Here is a 16,121-nt window from a genome sequence, read left to right as displayed (position 1 = left end):
TAACATGATAACAAAACACAATATGACAACTATATATAGTGCAAAAAACAACCTAATGCCACCTTGATTTACTCAAGCTAGTTTACTCCATTCTTCCAGCATGCTAGCTGCAGCTGTTCCCATTCATTAAATCAACTCTCGAATCTCACCACCTATGCTTTAATAAATAACTCATTAAGCAAGAATGAACTTGCATTTATTATACCACAAACACAAAGGACACAACCATTATTGCAGTCACAACAGTTAATCCTTAAGCCAAGGTCACCTCTGAAACAAACTAATGGTTTTAATTTTAAAAAATTAAATAATGGTCAAATAATGTGGTGGATTGAAAAACTAGTCTACGCGTTCTATTAGATTGTGTTTCTGGAAAGACTGCTAACTCAGGTGTTTTGTGAACTTGCATGCACAGACACGTGTAAAGAAGGAATGGGGTTAGAAAGTGTACAAGTACTCCAAGAAAGGCCCAAAGTTATTTTTCTAACCCTGTAGCCAAGCTGTCATGTCCTCACTGAGGTTGCAGGATACATGTGAACTGTTTTTCCACTGGAGGTTGAACGTACGGTGAATAATATTGATGTAAATTGACTTCATATTCTACCATATACTTTCCATTTCCTGCTCTACAATGTTGTACTGTATGCTTGACACCTCGGGACAATGCTACAAGCCGAGAAAAGTAACCAAAATTCAAACTGCAACTTTTGGATAAAAATTGCTAAAAAGAGCTCATTTTAAACAGCCATCCATTATTCAAAAAGGTGGCATTGTTAAGATGTACACCCTCCTTTGTCTAAAAGTTCCCAGTCACAAAAGTTATTCTGCATGTATTGCATTGTCAAGGGTGTCAAGACTCCCCTTCGCGCAGAAGGTGTGGAGAGAGATGCATTGACATCTGTCCCGATTCATCCCCAACAGATTGGTAACACAGGACGCTGTGTTCTATGGGCTGTTCCCCGGGATGCACACCGAGACATATCATTTGCAGCTGGAAGACCATCAACTCGGTGAAGTTGGTCCGCCGGAAACCTGTTGGTCTTCCAGCTGAAGGAGCTGTCCACGACCAAGTGTTGCCAACTGGCACACTCAATGGTCCAGGAGTATGCGCTGCGGGAAACACTGAAGCGAGGTACGGCCTACACAAAGGCTCTATGGGGAAAGGCCACCTCACTCTGTATTGTACAAAAATGTATGAGAGGATATGTACTGTGTATTGAATTGTAATAAAGGGATCACAGCATGTGCGATCTGCATGGTATTGGTTTGAACAGCATTGCTTGAAATTGTGTCCTTTTACATTGAACTTGTGTGTATCTTTAAATTTTATGAAATAAAGTATATTTTGAAATATAAAAAAGTGTCAGACTTAGCACTCTTTGCTCAGAGTTAGAAGGTTGTAGGTTCAAGCTTCACTCCAGAGACTTAAGCATATACTCTAGCCTGACACGGAAGGAGGGCTGCACTGTGGGAAGTGCAGTCTTTCGCAAAAGACATTAAAATGAGGCCTGATCTGCCCTCTCACGCTGTTCAAAGAAGAGCAGGGCTGTTCTCCTCCATTCCAGACCAAGATTTATCCCTCAACTACCATCAAATCAGATCATCTGGTCATTTACCTCATTACTATTTATAGGAGCTTATTGTGTGCAAATTGGCTGCCACATTTCCCTATATTACAACAGTGGCTACAGTTCAGAAGTACTTTATTGGCTGTGAGGCGCACTCAGACATCCTGATGTTTTGAAAGATGCTATACAGAAGCAAATTCTTTAAGAATAATCACTGTTTTCTCCTTTAATTTGTCATTGGAAGGTACGAGCACTGGTTGGGGAAGGACCAGGCCAGGGCTACAGGCCAGCGGGTTCTTTTTGAGCTCGAGATGGAAGGATTGGGTCAGAGGCCATATTTTTGGGTATTGAGTGCTCAGCACTGGTGGGGGAGGGCAATCTGTTTGGGCCACAAGCAGCCATATCAGAGCCCCTACAAGTTGCTGCAGCTCCCTAACCCAGAATCAGCCAGAGCCCCCACTGGCTGCTGACCCCTTCTGCCACCCAGCCCCTTGCACTGACACTAATCTCATCTTTATCACCCTACACTGTTCAAAGCCAGTTCCTACTCTGAACAGGAATGGTTTTACGTTTGTTAAGTGCTTTGGGCTTGAAAGAAACTTAAAGCCAACCCCTGCTCATAGCAGGTGCCAAGGCTGAAACATAATTGGCTTCAGGTAGGGTGGATCTGTAAGCACACTAGTATATGGCCCTATTTATAAAACTGAGGATTCCATATGGAGGCAATTCTGAGGGGATGTGATAAAATAATTAGGGGATAAACTATGTCTACTGGTCAATCAGTTGATAATTAGAGGGCATAAATTTAAGATTGTGAGCAAAAGAACGAAAGGAGAGGTTAGGGAGCATTGTTATGGCATACCGCACTTGAAACAGTGGTAGCAGAATCCATAACTGATGGTTTTTAAAGACCAAGTTTCACCCTCAAGGAAAAACATTTCAAGTCACACCCACGATACATTAAAGAGATAGCCTAAATGCAAGTCCTCCGGCACCTAAACTATACTGCAAGCCAAGATCTAGAGATTGTGAAATAAAGATGTGAAAAGCTCAGATCTAAAATTTAAGAGCCAGATGAAAAATCCATGACTATAGTTTACTTTTTTAAAAAAAAATCCTTTCCACTTGAAGGTGGTAACTCATAGCACATGGCAAACTCTCATGTTGCTGCCGTTTGGTTCCTCACTAAAACATCATTTCAAGCCAGTCTGTTCAACATCGCAATCAAACTCAACCCAGTCCTGACCAGGCATCCATATAGAGTAACTTTCCAGGAGGACTCACGGGATAGCTATCAGGATTGGGAACCATTGTTGATTTTTCCTTCTCCCACCTCTGCCCAGGAATTCAAAGGCCATCTGTACCACCCATACCGTTCTTAGGATGTGGGTAACATTGGTATGGTCCTATTTATTGCTTATCGCCTTCTTGAATCGCTGCAGTCCTTGTGCCAATCGTACTCCAATAATGGTGTTAAGTAGAATTTTGTCTCAGCGACCAAAAAATGAAAACGATTATATATGTCCAAGTCAGGATGGTGTGCCGAATTAGGAGGAGTTGATGTTTCTATGACATTGCTATTCTGGTCTTTCCATAGAGGTCATAGGGCTGGGAGGTGCTATCAAAGTAAGTTCAGTGAATTGTTGCAGTGCATCCTGTAGCTAGTACATATGGCAACCAGAGTGCACTGGTGGTTGAGGGGGTTGGGCATCGAGCGGCAGGAGCACCAATCAAGCGACTGCTCTGTCCTGGATGGTGTTGAGCTTTTTGACTGTTACTGCAGCTAGCCATCCAGGCTAGTAGACAGTATTCCATTACAGTCCTGACGAGCCTTGTAGATGCTGGAGAGACCAGGAAGTGAGGCACTTATTGCAGAGAACCTCGCCTCTGTCTTGATCCCAGTCATAGTGCAATGAGTAGTCCAGTTAAGCTTCTGGTCAGTGGGAATTCCCATGATGTTAATGGTGGAGGACTTGGAGATGATGATGCTGTTGATGGTCAGAGGGAGGCGGTTGGGCTTTTTCTAGTTGGAGATGGTCATTGTTTGGCAATTATGTGACACATGATACCTGCCACTTGTCAGACCAAACTTGGAAGTTGTCCAGGTCCTGCTTGGGCCTCTTCACTATCATAGCAGTGCATGGAGCTGGAAACTGTGCAGTGAACATCTCCATTTCTGACCATATGATGGAGGGAAGGTCATTTATGAAGCTGAAGATGGTTAGGCTGAGGGTGTTTCCCTTGGGTCCAAAATCTTGGGGCTACGATCATTGACTTCCATGTGTCAGGTATGATTCCAGCCATTGGGAGAGATCAGTTAACTAAACACATCAGAGACTTTCCCGGTCAGTATGGCTAGGTGCCACACTGCATAGTACAGGTACCAACAAGTCAGAGAACTTTTAAGATGCTTTTTGATCATCTGGACTAATTATCTTTAGTTTTCATTTAATTTTGAATTCCATTTCTACATTTTCTCCGATGTCACTCATTTCCTGTCATTCAAATCCTGCTCTGCAGCTGGCATTGGGCATTGGGACTTTTGGAAGTATGTGCTAAATGGACTGGCCTTCAGACTTGAGGTCTGGGTTTCTCCCAAACATATACATGCAGTATAGCCAAGGCAGTAAATTGACAGTGCTAAATCGCTCGCGCGCGCGCCCCCCCCACCCCAACCCACACATATCTTACGCTGTAGTAAGTCAGGCGCATAGAATCATAGAAAATTATGGCACAGGAGGCCATTCGGACCATCAGCCGAAAAAGAGTTATCCAGCTTAATCCCACTTTCCAGCAATTGGTCCGTAGTCCTGTAGGTTACGGCACTTCAAGTGCTCATCAAAAGTACTTTTAAATGAGTTGAGGGTTTCTGCCTCTATCATACTTTCAGGCAATGAGTTCCAGACCCCCACCACCCTCTGGGTGAAAAAATTTCTCCTCAGCTCCCGTCTAATCCTTTTACCAATTACTTTAAAATCTATGCCCCCTGGTCACTGACTCCTCTGCTAAGGGAAATAGGTCCTCTCTATCCACTCTATCTAGTCCAGTCATAATTTTATATACCTCAATTAAATCTCCCGTGAGCTGCCTTTGTTCCAAAGAAAACAACCCCAGCCTATCCAATCTTTTCTCATAGCTAAAATTCTCCAGCCCTGGCAACATCCTCGTAAATCTCCTCTGAAAGGACATGATTTTACACAGTGCAATATAAACCCCTGGTACAATTAATTTCAACAATGTTATCAACCTAGAATATGTTAGTAATTACGCCACTGATTTAAGCATTCATGGTCTGGAGCTGCGGAAATATACAAAGGGCCAAACAAAAAGGTTCACATCTGATCTGCCACCCACCATGGACAAGTCAAGCACCGCACACAAGAGGGAGGCACAAAGCTGACAGCAGGTGCTTCTAAATAGTGAGGAGGAAAGTAAAGATTTGAGGCGAATCCACCCTAGACTGATTTTGTTCACCACCTAGTAACTGGTCTCAGAACAACACTGCCAGAAATCTAGGTGATAGTCTCCTACACATGGACAGCCCTTTTTAAAAATGAGGAACCTGTATGAAGGGCCAAGGCTCACAGGACATCAAAATTGATGGGAGAGAAGAGAAGACAAATTAAAAAGTAATGATTAGATGAACCAAGTTAGAAGAAAGAAATTGCATTCATATACTGCCTTTCATGTTATCAGGACATCCCAAAGTGGTTTACAGCCAACGAACTGTAGTCACTGAGGTAAGCAAATACAGCAGCCAATTTGCACACAGCAAATAACTGACCAGTTAATTTATTTTGACGGTGTGGGTTGAGGGATAAATATTAGCCAGGACACCATGATAACTTCCCTGCTCCTCTTCGAAAATGGCATGAGATCTTTTATATCCATCTAAACAGGCAAAAGGACCTCGGATTACCATCTTATCCAAAAAATGGCACCCCGACTATGCAGCATTCTCTCAGTAATGCACTAAAGCGCCAGCCCAGATTACGAGCTCATGTCCTGCTGAACCCATAACTTTCAACTTAAAAAGGCGAGAGTGCTACCAACGAGTCAAGCTGGCACTTCTAGATGGTGAGTGGCACTAATACACCAAGGTTAGGGGAAAAAATGCCTTTTAAGAGATTAAAAAAAACCCATGCAACACAAATATGTCCTTGTCAGGGGTGGCAAATTATAAAATGACGCGAGGTTCAGAAGTTAACAAAAATTACAAAGTTTTGAGTGACTTATGGCTTGCTTTACTCGTAGAGCTATTTATCACACTGTGCCAGCCATATCATAGCCTCACAATAAATAAATCAATTTAAAAACTGCAATATTTCTCATACAGGATCCATTTTTACTTCTGACATTCCAAACACCAAGGTGAAAGGCCGAAGGATCAGGAAACTGGAAAAGAGAGAGTGGGTTTTGGGAATCATTCCAAAATTTGTTTAAAATGTGTTGAAAGAAAAATTATTAAATTTATAAGACTTTTTTCAGCTCCACTTTGAAGTCCAATCTTTTATAGAGGCCTATTTTAAGCGACAACTCATTGTGCTGATAAAAATGAGAACTCTTGTGGTTAGCACAGAATGCAAAGACTAAGAAACTTATGAGCTCGACTAGTTCAGTGTTGTCATTAGACTTATGATAGTGTAGCACAGCACTGGAGGCCGCCATTCGGCCCATCATGCCTGATCCAGCTCCTTGAAAGAGCTATCCAATTAGTACCATTCCCCTACTCTTTCCCCACAGCCCTGTAATTTTTTTTCCCCTTCAAGTATATATATCCAATTTCCTTTAGAAAGTTACTATTGAATCTGCTTCCACCACCCTTTCAAGCAGTACAGTCATAGTAGACTTTTGTGTCTTGATATCAAAACATTAGAGGGGGGAAAAAAAAACAAACACTTCAATGCTGTACCAATACAAATTAGTTGTGATGCTTTTAATTCAACACCTCAAATTGCACCATCAGTATTTCACCCGGCGGTCTTGCAGCTCAAAACATGCTCGCCATACAATAAGAGAAAGGACAAAAGCTAGAAACAAAACCCTTGAAACAGTTCAAGGGGATAAAGCACAAATATTTCACACACATTTACTGCAGTATTTTGCTGGGGTTTCAATAACTTTAGTGGACAGAAACTGCCTCTTATCTGCAGTTTTTAAAAAAAAATTGAAAATCCTAGGTGAAAGGCCAAAGCCCATTATGAGAACACTGCCAGGGATGAAAAAAAGAGAAAAGGCAATTTTCGGTTTTAAAAGCTGGTAGACTGTAGCAGGAAGTGAAGACTGAAGGATGTAGGGAATTCCACAGTTCAATCACTGATACATTTTTATTGAAAACATACTTCAGGTTAGCCTTCAATATTGCCACAAAATTAAATTGTCCCAAATAGCACTGTAACCCATTCATTTTAAACGGGTTACTGTCGGTGTTGTGATCGAAAACCTAGGCCATATTCTCCATTCAAAAGCAAAATACTGCGGATGCTGGAAATCTGAAATAAAAACAGAAAATGCTGGAAAAGCTCAGCTAGTCAGACAGCATCTGTGGAGAAAGAAATAAAGTTAACGTTTCAGGTCGAAGACCTTTCGTCAAGAGATTTGATTGGCCTCTTTCCGTGCCCTTTCGGTCAATCAAGTCCGCCGCAGCTAATAAAAGGAAAGTATCCCGTATGCCTTTTTAACCACCTTATCTGTTGAGAGCACTTTGGGAAGATCGTGTCTGACTAACTTGATTGAATTTTTTGAGCAGGTAACAAGGACGGTCGATGAGGGTAACACGTTTGAGGTAGTGTACATGGATTTTAGCAAGGCTTTTGACAAGGTCCCACATAGCAGACTGGTCAAAAAGTAAAAGCCCATAGGAAAGTGGCTAGTTGGATCCAAAACTGGCTCAGTGACAGGAAGCAAAGCGTAATAGTTGATGGGTGTTTTAGTGACTGAAAGGCTGTTTCCAGTGGGGTCCCGCAAGGCTCAGTACCAGGTCCCTTGCTTTTTGTGGTATATATTAATGATTTGGACTTGAATGTGGGGGGCTTGATCAAGAAATTTGCAGATGATACAAAAATTGGCCACGTGGTTGACAATGAGGAGGAAAGCTATAGACTGCAGGAACATATCAATGGACTGGTCAGGTGGGCAGAAAAGTGGCAAATGAAATTCAATCTAGAGAAGTGTGAGGTAATGCATTTGAGGAGGGCAAACAAGGCAAGGGAGTATATAATAAATGGGAAGATACTGAGAGGTGTAGAGAACAAAGGGACCTTGGAGTGCATGTCCACAGATCCCAGAAGGTAGCAGGACAGATAAGGTGGTTAAAAAGGCATATGGGATACTTTCCTTTATTAGCAGAGGCATAGAATATAAGTTGGACTATAACTTGGTGTTGTAAAATTGTTTACAATAGAATATAAGAGCAGGGAGGTTATGCTCGAACTGTATAAAACATTGGTTAGGCCACAGCTTGAGTACTGCGTACAATTCTGGTCACCACATTACAGGAAAGATGCGATTACACTAGAGAGGGTAGAGGGTACAGAGGAGATTTACAAGGATGTTGCCAGGGCTGGAGAATTTTAGCTATGAGAAAAGATTGGGTAGGCTGGGGTTGTTTTTGTTGGAACAAAGGCGGCTGAGGGGAGATTTAATTGTGGTATATAAAACTATGACGGGACTAGATAGAGTGGATAGGAAGGACCTATTTCCCTTAGCAGAGGGATCAGTAAGGAATAGACGGGAGCTGAGGAGAAATGTTTTCACCCAGAGGGTGGTGGGCATCTGGAAGTCACTGCCTGAAAGGGTGGTAGAGGTTGAAACCCTCAACTCATTTAAAAGTACTTGGATGTGCACTTGAAGTGCTGCAACCTACAAGGCTACGGACCAAGTGCTGGAAAGTAGGATTAAGCTGGATAGCTCTTTCTCGGCCGGCACGGACACGATGGGCTGAATGGCCTCCTTCTGTGTTGTAACTTTCTATGATTCTAATCCTCGGTGATTTCAACCTCCATCTCAACTCATCATGCTCTCTCTCCTTTGAGTTCACTGCCCTCCATATAAACTCCCCTACCCATATTCATGGCCGTCCCCTTTGCCATCTCATGTGGCCTCTACTCCCATGGTGTCAATCATGGATAAGGCCAGCTCTGATAATTTCCTTATATCCCTCTCCACCCACATCCCCCTTCCCTTTCCCAACCTCACTTCCTTCTGCGTTCGTCCCCCAGAAAAAACTCTCCAAGTCACTTTCAAATTCCCAACTGTCTAGCCTCTGGCCCTCCATTCACCACGACATTTCTGCTCAATCTCACCCTCACCTCCACCTTTGATGCCCATGTCCCCATTAAAACCATTACTCTCTTTCACCCTGGTCGTTCCCCCGGTACAGTCCTCATCTCCGCTCCCTTAAGTCCAAGGGATACAGACTTGAACGTTTGGCGGACAACCGGTTTAATCATTCATCGCCAAATCTGGCTGAACCACATAAAGCACTCTCAGGTCCAGCTCTCCTCTGCCAAAAGTGCTCACTATTCCAGGATCATCCTGAAATACAAAGATAATCCGCAGCTTCTCTTCACTACAATCAGTGTTCTTAAATCCCCTCTCCTCTGCATCCTCCACCCTCACCTCTAACAAGTGAGAGAGCTCATGGACTATTTTGTCACTAAGATTGAGATCATCCGTTCAACTGCCTCTGTCACTTCCCTCCCTTCCCCTAACCCACCAAGCTAATCTTCCTCTATGCTTCCCCACCCACCTCCCCAGCCCCAAACTCGCACCTTTCTCTCGCATCTCCCATCATGCCCTCTGAGCTCACCTTGACCACGAGACCCACCTGCTGCTCCCTCGGCCCTATATCCACCTAACTGCTGACTCCCCAACTTTCCTTCCTGGCCGCCATTTTAGCTGATATTGTTAACTGTTCCCTCTCCTCACGTACTGTCCTCCTCTCCTTCAAATCTGCCATCACCACCCCCCCCACCCCCGACCTCAAAAAACCCAGGCTTGATCCCTGTCCTTCCAAACTACCGTCCCAGCTGCAACCTCCCTTTCCTCTCCAAAGTCCTTGAACACGTGGTCGCCTCCCAAATTCGTGCCCATCTTTCCTGTAACTCCACGTTTGAATCCCTCCAATCAGGTTTCCGTCCCTGAAACGGCCCTTATCGAAGTCACAATTGACAACCTATGTAACTGTGACCATGGTAAACTATCCTAGCTCATCCTTCTTGACCTGTCTGCACTGTTGACCACACTATCCTCCTCCTCCTCTGTCATCCAGCTGGGTGGGACAGCGCTCGCCTGGTTCCATTCTTGTCTATCCAGTTGTAGCCAGAGAATCACCTGCAATGGCTTCTCTTCCCGCTCTCTGCACAGTTACCTCTGGAGTCCCCTAAAGATCAATCCTTTGCCTGCTCCTATTTCTCATCTGCATGCTGCCTCTCGGGACATCATCCGAAAACACGTCAGGTTCCACACGTACGCCGATGACATCTGGCTCTACTTCACCACCACCCCTCCACTATCTCTCATTTGTCACACTGCTTGCCTGACTGGATGAGCAAAAATTTCCTCCAACTAAATATTGGGAGGACCGAAGCCAACCACAAACTATGTTCCCTAGTAACCGACTCCATCCCTCTCCCTGGCCACTGTCTGAGGCTGAACCAAACTGTTTGCAACCTTGCCGTCCTATCTGACCCGGAGATGAGCTTCTGACCACCTATCCGCTCTATCACCAAGATTGCCTACTTCCATAACATCGCCCGCCTCCACCCCGACCTCAGCTCATCTGCTGCTGAAACCCTCATCCATGCCTTTGTTACCTCTAGGCTTGACTATTCCAATGCTGCCCTGGACAGGCACTCATCTTCCATAAACTTGAGCTCATCAAATACTCTGCTGCCCCTTTCCTAACTCACACCAAGTCCTGTTCACCCCTGCACTCGCTGACCTACATTGGCTCCTGGGCTGGGAACGCCTCGAATATAAAATTCTCATCCTAGTTTTCAAATCCCTCCACAGCCTCATCACCTCCTATTTCTAACCTCCTCCAGCCCTACAACCCTCCGACATCTGTGCGCTCCTCCAATTCTTGCCTCTTGCACATTCCCGATTTTAATCACGCCACCACTGGCAGCCATGCCTTCAGCTGCCTAGGCCGTACGCTCTGGAATTCCTTCCCTAAACCCCTCTCTCCTCAAAACCTACCTCTTTGACCAAGCTTTTGCTCACTTGTCCTAATATCTCCTTTTTGCCCAATTTTATTTGAAAAACACTTCTGTGAAGCACCTTGGGACATTTTACTGTGTTAAAAAGTGCTATATTAATGAGTGTTGTTGTACAGATGAGGTAGTACAGACAATCTAGGTCATCCTTCCATGAGCTTCCAGTTTCTCATCACAGCACACCAGAGTTCATGCCTCCACTACCCTTACTGGAAGGCAACTGATCACTTCTTACCAACTTAGTATATTTAAAAAAAACACAAATAAAAGGTTCCCTCTCATTTGCTGTCTTTCAAAGTTTTTCTTCCTTTCCTCATAACTCAATTTTCTGATACTAGAAATCAGTCTTATAATCCTTCTCTATACAGCTTCCAGAGGTTGAACTCAAGGTATACCACACAACCTCAAATTTGTACACTACAGATTTGGCAATATAATTCAGAATTCTGTTAACTTTATTCATATATTGCTCTGCAATGTCTGGACATAGAGGTCTGTCGTTCCCAGATCCCCTTTAATCTCTTCCTTAGTTAGTTCAATTCCATTCATTGAGAATTTCATCATTCATTCAGTCTTCTAATGTATAATACCTTGGTTTTAACATCAACACACAGCCTGAAGGCTCATCTACTATTGTTCTGCTCGCTTGTAAATGTCGTCTAAGTTCTTCTGTAATTCATTTTCTGCCTTCTTAGAGTTGACTGCCCTCTCCCACACAGCTAAGCATCTGCAAATCTGCCCAAATTCTATATTGTTTCTGAATCCAGGTTGTTTATATAGATTAGGAACAGCGGGAGTCCCACCATCAATCTCTGTGGCACTGCACTCATCATCCAGCTTTACATCACTCCAGTAACTAGCACTCTCTGCTTCCTCTCTTTTGGTCAACTCCTAACTATCTGCAGGTATTACCATGCTTTAAACTCATTTGGCAGCTTTTCACATGGAACTTTATCAAAAGCTTTCCAGAAAGCTAGGGCACACTGGGGCTGAAATTCTGTACCTGTTCGCTAGTGCAACAGTTACGCATTGGGCTCGAAGTAGGCCGAGGCCGTACGCCTAATTTGTGTTTTATATGGGTTTTCTGCTGGCCTGTGCCGGGGAGCAAGAGGTTTGCACTGCCCTGTGGAACAATCCTCATAAGGGCATTAACGTTATGCATTTGGGGCATGTCCTTGCTGCCCTACAAATTCTAACATGTTGCTTCACTGGAATGACATTAGCCATGAATACCTGCAAAACCAGGTGCACAGCACACTCCTGCAAATGCATAGCGATTATTAATAATCTTAAAGCTGTCCAGTGAGACCTTTGGAGTACTTTAGGAGATCATGTTTCTTGGGTCTTTTTTGGTTCTTTGCACTGTTAGCTTGACTTAGTGGTAGCATTCTTGCCCGAGTGAGAAAGTTAAGGGTTCAAGCACCACTCCAGGTTTGAGCAAATAATCTAGGCTGCATTGCCAGGAGTCATCATCTTTTGGATAAGATGCTAAACTGAGGCCACCTGTCTGTTCAGGTGGACATAAACAATCCCATGGCACTCTTTTGACGTACAAATAGTTCTCCCAGTGCAACATTCATTCTTTAAGCAACACCACCAAAACAGTTTAATATCATTTTTCTCACTGTTGTTTGTGGAACCTTGCTGTGCATAAAGTAGCTGCTACATTTGCCTACATAACAGCAGTGACGACATCAAAAATTTATTAGTTGTGAAGCACTTTGGGAGTCCAGAGGTCATGAAATGCTCTTTCCTCCTCCTTACCATTGCACTACTATACTTTTGGCTGGATTGGATCATTAACTTGCTTCATTTTGTTTTGTTATAATTTAACTTGTGCTTCCCTGCCATTTTAGATACTTTGCCTAACAAACACATCAGGGCCTTGGCAGCTGAAGGCAAGACTGCCATCATACTTTGCAGGGTTCTTTGTACAATCTTAAAGAACTCAGTGAATTGATGGCGTTCAAAAAGCAGTCTTCTGAACCAATTGTGGAACTCAGCATCTGAGAGCAGCCTCGAACTGGCCCTCCGGCCTAATTCTTCCTCCTCCTCTGCTGTTACTTGCACTTGCCATTGTCTATTATGGGCCTCCATGTTCTGCAATTATGGAGATGAACTGCTGACTGTTTCTTGAGCCTTGCCATAGCTATGCAATTGACCACTGTCCTTCCCAAAACAACTGCAACATTATGCAATGTGCAAGTGGGTATTGGGAGGGGGCGGGAATCTTTCACCATCCAAGTCAGAGGTTTGCAGTGAAGAAGAAAGGTGTGTTATGCATGAATATGGGTTGCTTTGCATTAGTATAAAAGAAAGCCAAGGGGTCTGCAAAGAGGAGACAAAAACATCAATAATTTACCCCAACAAAAATTTGCAAGATGTTGAATTTCTTCCTCACCTGGGATGCTGACCTCTTTATTGTACAGACTGCATTCACCTGCTCTGTCATTTCCTCCCTGACAGCCATAACTGCTGTTTTCTGAGGTGGGTTCCCCCAACAGCTAAAAATGGCAACCTCCCAAATACAAAGAAAAAGGAAACAATTCCTAGCCAACAGAAAGTGCAGGTGCTACTTTAAGGATCAGCACTTGCACATTTCTGCTCATGTCCAGGAAATCCCACCCCTAAGCTACCTGTGCATGATGCAAACCAAACTGGGAGCACACCAGCAATATGCAACTTCCTAGGAAAACCCAGAGATTCCCACTCCACACCAGAAACACAGAATGTGCTGGGTCAATTGCCTTATGCCGCTGCTGTACCCACAGCAGAATTTTGAGCCCAACCATCTAATAGGGCTACCATTCCCCAAAGAAGGTCGAAGAGGTTGTTCTGGCAAGATCTCCCCTTCTGAAACTATGTTGATTGCTACTTACTAAATTATTTTCACACAGATTTATTTGTTCCTTACAATCAATTCTATTTTTTCCAGTTGTTGATGCAAAGCTAATGTAGTTACCAGGGTTGGTTCTGTTGCCTTTTTTAAAAAAAAGATAGAGATCGCATTGGCTTGTTTTCAATCTAGTGACCTTCTATCTGTTCATCAACATTGCTGTCTTTCCATAATGGCATCCAACTTAAAGGAGTCCAATATCTTGGCCTTAACCACTCTTCCTTCCAACCTGTGGATCATTCTTTGGATTAAAAAAAAACTCCCTGGCATAAACTTGACATGGCCTTTTACCTAACTGTCCGTTAGGTAAATTACAAACATCTATTTGAAGAAAACACATTAATACAATGGACTGAAAACAATCAATCAGTTGAGGAAAAAAATGCAGTAAAGGTTCTACCCACAGGAAAATCCAACCACAGCATGCATTGAAAAACAGGCCTGACATAAATTCCCCTCCTTAAAAAAGTGGCAGATTTGTTATACATCAAGGTTAACCATCGTCATTAACAATGATAGTTTAGCATCAACACAAAATATTTTTCCAAGGTTCACCTGAAGGCTCAGCCAGCAACCGGCAGGGATAAAAAAAGTTTTCAAATAGACAGGAAGGAAGGAAGGACTTGCGCCTGAAGATATAGCACCTTTCATAATCTTAGGTCATCCCAAAGCATTTCACAGTCAATACATTACTTTTGAAGTATAGTGACCATTGTCATATAGGAAAACACGGCAGCCAAATTGCATACAGCAAGGTCCCACAAACAGCAAAGAGATAAATGACCAATTAAACTATTTTTAGTGATGTTGGCTGAGGGATAAATATTGTCTAGGATCTCAGAAGAATTCCCTGGTCTTTGTCGGATAGTGCCGTGGGATCATTTAAGTCCACCCGAGAGGGAAAAAGTGGGACCTCTGTTTAACGTCTCATCGGAAAGACGGCAACTCTGACAGTGCAGCACTCTCAGTACCACAATGAAGTGTCAGCCCAGATTATGCACTTATGTCTTTGGAGTGGGGATTCAACCCATGACCTTTTGATGTGGAGATGCCGGTGATGGACTGGGGTTGACAATTGTAAACAATTTTACAACACCAAGTTATAGTCCAGTTATAGTCCAAGTTATAGTAAATAAAATTGCTGGACTATAACTTGGTGTTGTAAAATTGTTTACAATGACCTTTTGAATCAGAGGTGAATGTGCTACCATTGAGCCAGGGCTGACACCTAGGATACCAGGGATTAAGGTACTTTCCTGAAAACTAAATCTTTTTTTCTGAAGTGTGAAGAATTCAATATACAATGCTTAACCTTTTTTTTCTGCTGAGGAGTTCAAATAGTTGGGAATTATCGCAAATAGGAAAACCCAAAACTAGATCATTACCAAAGATTTTGAATATAGTAACATACATTAGCTCACAAACTTAATTTGAACATATGATTAAAAATCTAATTCAATCTCAATACGTAATATTCATTCTTTTTGCACCAAATGTAATTCCCTTTCCTACCAGGTTAGCAGGAGGCACCACTTCTTCATGTAAACACAGTGAAAACCTAACAGATTTCTAGTGATCTAATGTTCTCTTCCAAATTTGTAACAGCCATTGACCTGAAGCCTAAAACTTACAAGCACTTTCCAGTCTCCAAAGTTCTCTGGCAAGATAATTAACTGATTGTTAAGGAAACCAGCTCTGGTCAATTAGACTTTGTGGCCTCAGAGACACAGCTTCACCTTAGCAGCAGAATACATGGTGTAACACTCTCTTGCCTTATAAATCATCCTAATTGGCACAAGCAACACTATAGGACACATGTATGTCTTGCATCAAGTGCTCCTATCACACTTCAATCAAAAACAAATCACAACTGAACAAACCTAAAGTCCAAAGGGAAAGAAGGCCAATCATTTCCTATTGTTTTTTCTGACAGCCAGACAACCTGGCCTTCCCAAGAAAAGTAAATGGCAATCTAAAGAATCTTCCTCTCGCCTCCAATTGACCTCAGGATGTGCCTATTTGGACCACTTCCTCACAGGCAGCAGCTGAATAGCAGTCTTAAAAGGGCCATCACATAATCAATCACACACTAGACACAGGACCACCCAAGACTAATGCCATGGGAAATCAGTTTGTGTATATTTTAAAAAACTCAAACCATCCTCCTATGCAAGACACAATGATGCCAACATATAATGCAGATTCAACATTTACTGACATGATGAAAAATCAGCCATCCAAAATCAAAATGCAGCCTGACCCATTCTCAATTGGGGGGGGGGGGGGAGAAGGAGGATGATGATTTTTAAAACTGTGGACGAGGAGGGAACACTTCGTATGAAATCTCTGCAAATACCAAGCACTTTACACTTCTCAGCCAAAATAGGGTGATCAAGTTAATGTGAAATCCAAATGAGAAACAAGCCCTCCCTTGAACCA

General features: G+C 43.0%; 1 long non-coding RNA gene across 1 annotated transcript in view; it reads right to left on the bottom strand.

Moving 5' to 3' along the window:
- Positions 1-16,121, bottom strand: part of LOC137311296 (uncharacterized) — an 81,288-nt gene that overhangs the window by 64,474 nt on the left and 693 nt on the right. The gene's annotated exons all lie outside the window — the stretch shown is intronic.

The sequence above is a fragment of the Heptranchias perlo genome, chromosome 3 (genome assembly GCF_035084215.1).
Source record: "Heptranchias perlo isolate sHepPer1 chromosome 3, sHepPer1.hap1, whole genome shotgun sequence".
NCBI lineage: Eukaryota > Metazoa > Chordata > Chondrichthyes > Hexanchiformes > Hexanchidae > Heptranchias > Heptranchias perlo.
The sequence above is the reverse complement of the archived record's forward strand: the minus strand, read 5'-3'. Positions and strand labels throughout refer to the sequence as shown.